Source organism: Dermacentor variabilis, chromosome 11 (assembly GCF_050947875.1).
Source record: "Dermacentor variabilis isolate Ectoservices chromosome 11, ASM5094787v1, whole genome shotgun sequence".
Lineage (NCBI taxonomy): Eukaryota > Metazoa > Arthropoda > Arachnida > Ixodida > Ixodidae > Dermacentor > Dermacentor variabilis.
Window position 1 is genome coordinate 115,097,639 of NC_134578.1, and position 4,004 is coordinate 115,101,642.

Genomic DNA, 4,004 nt, shown 5'->3' on the forward strand with positions numbered 1-4,004 from the left:
AATAGATCTGATACAGCCGCACTGCATTATTTCGTGTTTTCACTATTTCATAACTTTCGTGTGCGTGCTAGGGCCGCGCAAGGGGCATGCAGGCAAGGTGTAAAAAGCAAGAAAAAAAATTGTACGCGATCCTAAGCTTTGACTTGGCTGCTGTGGCACTCGCATTTATGTTCTTTGCCTTAGGCGAACGCAATGCACAAACTGAACTCGAATTTCCAATAATGGAAATTCGTATTTGGCGACTTGGTTGTATTTTTGGCTAATATTTGCGTTTTTCGCCCGAGCATGCGCTTCACTGCGCTACTCTTTGCCCCTCCAACGCAGCTTCACTGTCGTGCGAGCGTCTTCTGCGTTAAGCCGAACCAGCAGGCAAAAAGCCTTGGCGCCGCCATATTGTTGAGAGCGGCGCCGGGGACAGAATCGCGCCTAGCTCATTGAGTTTTCCCCCAAAATTGAAAAAAAAATTCGCCTTATTTAAACGAGAAAGATGCCACGAGTGCCCCAACGGAAAGTTTTAAGGATTACCAAAGGGTAATTTAGGGCGACGCAACGAGCTTTGGCAAGAAGGATGATGGGTGTAGCGTCACGAGGGATAGGAATAGAGCAGATTGAGGGGTGAGCGAACAAACGCGAGTTAGTGACACCTCAGTTTAAACCAAGAAAAAGAAATGGGCATGCGCAGGGCATGCAATGTGGGGGGAAGATGGTCATTAAGGATTACGGACTGAATTCCAAGAGAAGGGAGGCGTAGCAGGGGGTGGCAGAAAGTTGGGAGGGCAGATTAGATTAGGAAATGTGCAGGGACTACATGGCGACAATTAGCACGTGACCGGTGTACTTAGAGAATTATGGGAGAGGCCGTTGCCCTGCAGTGGGCGTAGCCAGGAGGATGATGATGAAAAGGTAGCAACAGATCTTCATAACATACAGGTTGGAAAGCTGAGGCACCTTTGAACCCTCGAATATATTTCGCAAGACTTGGCCACACGACAAGTTTGTTTACGAGGCGCTCGCTCCCACTGCTGCAAAAAATGTGCACACAAAGGCTGCACAGTAGTTGCCAGAAATCGGGCACTCTATTTTCCTTTCATAGGGAATATTTCTTCCACTAGGGCAGCGGATTTTGGCAGGGCGAGCTTGCATCGGCGCTGTGGTTTACGGATCCAAGCAATAGTGAACTCTAAAATCCAGTGTTGGCTTTCAGTGGGATTCACATTGGTTACCAAACCCACGACTAATCATACAACCCCCCCCTCCCCTAGTGGCTCATTACAGCAGACAATCGTTCAGAAACATCGGATAAATAACAATGTTATTTCTTAGACATATAATTTGCCGATTCTCCCTCCTGGTTTTTTCTTTTGCTGTCATTTATTTTTCTCGAAGGCCGTAATTAGAAATTTGCTGGTGCGGCTGTCCCATTTGCGACGCAAGAAGTGCGACGCTACACGCAGATGGAGTGGCCGTTTAATTACTCTCGTGGTCCGCGAACCGGCATCGTTGCGTATAGTATAGGAATGGTGCGTGTCAAGTCAGTGCTCGCTTCGAGCTTGTGTTCTTCATTTTGATTGAATGAAGTCTCACCTAAGTGAGCGGGGGCCGATCCCGAAGGTAGTGCAATATCGGGCCGACCTGCGGCGGAGGTGAAGCAGGCTTCAAGCACTCCGCCAACTTCCAAAAATAGGTTTAATATCGTGGGTCCATTAGAACCCGTATCAGATATTAAGCCGATAAGAACAGATACTACAAAGGGAAGGTTTATTCATCCAACAACTGATTTCATGTCATCACAGACTTACAATACACAGTTCACTTGTTTCTATACAATTTTGTGATACTTCCGTAACATTCACATGTTGTTTAGCTTTTTTACAAACAGACTATGTGCATCTTTATACATTTCTAAGGCTGTTCAAGAGCCCGAAAAAGACAGTCATTGAAACAAGAGGGAGACAGTGAACATCATTGGGTCTTATAGCTCCTGTGCATATTCCTACTAGCGGCTATCATTCCAACGTTGGAGACAGTGTTCTATGCTACATGCTGCCGCAGATTAATATGTTTCCAAGTGGCGGGTTGGAGGGGTTACTAGTACGGTATTATGGGGTATGTAAGTTGCCCGTTTTTATAAATAAAGAATTTTGTGTGCCAATGCCTGAGGAAGCTTTCCTCCCCGGTGGCTCCGATTTCCTCATTTAGCTGGCCCCACAGAAGTAGACTTATCCTCTGGAGGGCGGGGTATGCCGTTCTCACCGGCGTTTTCCTTACTTCCGCAAGGCATCTTCACTTCCAAATAATGTACATCGTGCAGGCCAGCATCAAGTTGTCAAATCTGCTTTTAGTTTTCTTTTGAGGCGACTGAGTCCGTACACCAAAAACGTTTGAAACTAACCGCCATACTATCTTCGCGGCGGCACACTCAAATAGGGCGTGTTCCACTGTTTCGGTGTGTTCACAATTGGGACATCGGTCGTTTGGCACAATGCCCTTTCGGCACAGTCTCTGTCGTGTTGGAAGCACTTGCCAATTCCTTTTAACTTCGAAGTCTTGTACTTCCTTGGGGAGTCCCATATTTTTTTGGCGATTTTCCTTTATGCAGTTCATTTTTACCGTATCCTCCTTTGACAGTTGTTTTTCTGTTAGTGTCTCGGTGATTCGGGCAGGCGAGTCAGTATCTATTTTGATGTCCGGTGCCTCTTTTTCTAACATGGCTTTGGTGATGACTGCGGCCTTGTAGAATTCAAAGAGGGACTCAGCCTGTGGTCCTGGGGTTCTGCTGTAGTCAAGAACACTTCGGTGCGTGCTATTCCAGTACCGTATTAGGCTCTTGCCTATGTAGTCAGTTGAGTTACCTAAGAATCGTGCCGTCTTTAGAGCTAGGAGTCTGGTGGTTGTTTTGACGTGGAGGAGACCGAGACCTCCGCTCGACGTCGCGAGTTACAGAATGTTCCTTTTTAATGGGGGGGGGGGGGGGGGCTTGTTATCCCATAGGAAGGCCGTAATCATTTTATTTAGCTTGTTGATTGTTTTGCTTGGCATAATGCCTATTCGACTTGCATAGTTGGCGAAGCCGCAAGCTGTGGTCCTTACTGCAAGGGCTTTTTCTGTCAGTGTTAGTTCCGCTTGCTGTAGGTGGTATAATGCCTGTTCTGCTTTTGCGATGGCAACCTGCCATGTGGTTTGTGCCACCCCTTTTTGTGTGAAGTACAGTCCAAGGACCTTCACGGTGTCAACTCGTTGCCAGTTTCCTATAGCGCACGGTGGGAAGGAGCCGAATATGAGCGCCTTACTTTTTTCGTCGTTTAACGCGGCGCCGGACAGCGTTGCGTACTCTGTAAAGATCGTCCGAATGTACCAAAGACTTAGTTCGTTGCGTACAAAGATAGAAAGATCGTCCGCATAAGCCATGATCTTTACTTCTTCTCGACCTGTCATTGGGAAGCCGCGGATGCGTTCTTCTCCGGTTATGCTAGTTATCAAGGGTTCTATTGAGATGACGAACAGGGTTGGTCCTATGGGGCATCCTTGGCGGATTCCCTTCTTACAGTTAAAATTCTGTGTAATGATCTTGTTCATCTGTATGTTGCATGTGAGGTCGTTATAAAGAAGCTTAACTATCTCAATAAAATCTTTGTACTTCTTTGGGTGTCTGGGCTTGGTCGCTCTTTGGCGTGTTTTTTCCTTCGCCTCCCCTTCTGCCTGATCGAGACCTATGTCTTTGCTGGGCTGTTGTCTGGGCGCCTACGGTCGGTACGGTTGGGACCCGGCCGCTGCGTCCTATTTGTGTGCCTTTCCCAGTTGGGTTGTCTTCGCTAATTCTCGGCTGTCCTTTTGGGGGGGAGGGTTCTGTGTTTGGTCCCTCGAAAGTTATTCCTTCATTCTGTTTTTTTTTTGTGCTTCGAGAGGGATGTTTTCCTTCTGCGTTTTGTCCTCCGGGATGTCGTACCTCCCGCTACTCACAATTGGTTTATCTTCAAAGGTGCTGCTTCGTCCGGGGGTGGTTT

The 4,004-nt window shown here is 47.4% G+C and overlaps 1 pseudogene; it reads right to left on the minus strand.

Annotated features, from left to right (window-relative positions):
- Positions 1–1,589: 1,589 nt before the first annotated feature.
- Positions 1,590–1,760, minus strand: LOC142565011 (U2 spliceosomal RNA; annotated as a pseudogene).
- Between the last annotated feature and the right edge of the window lie 2,244 nt (positions 1,761–4,004).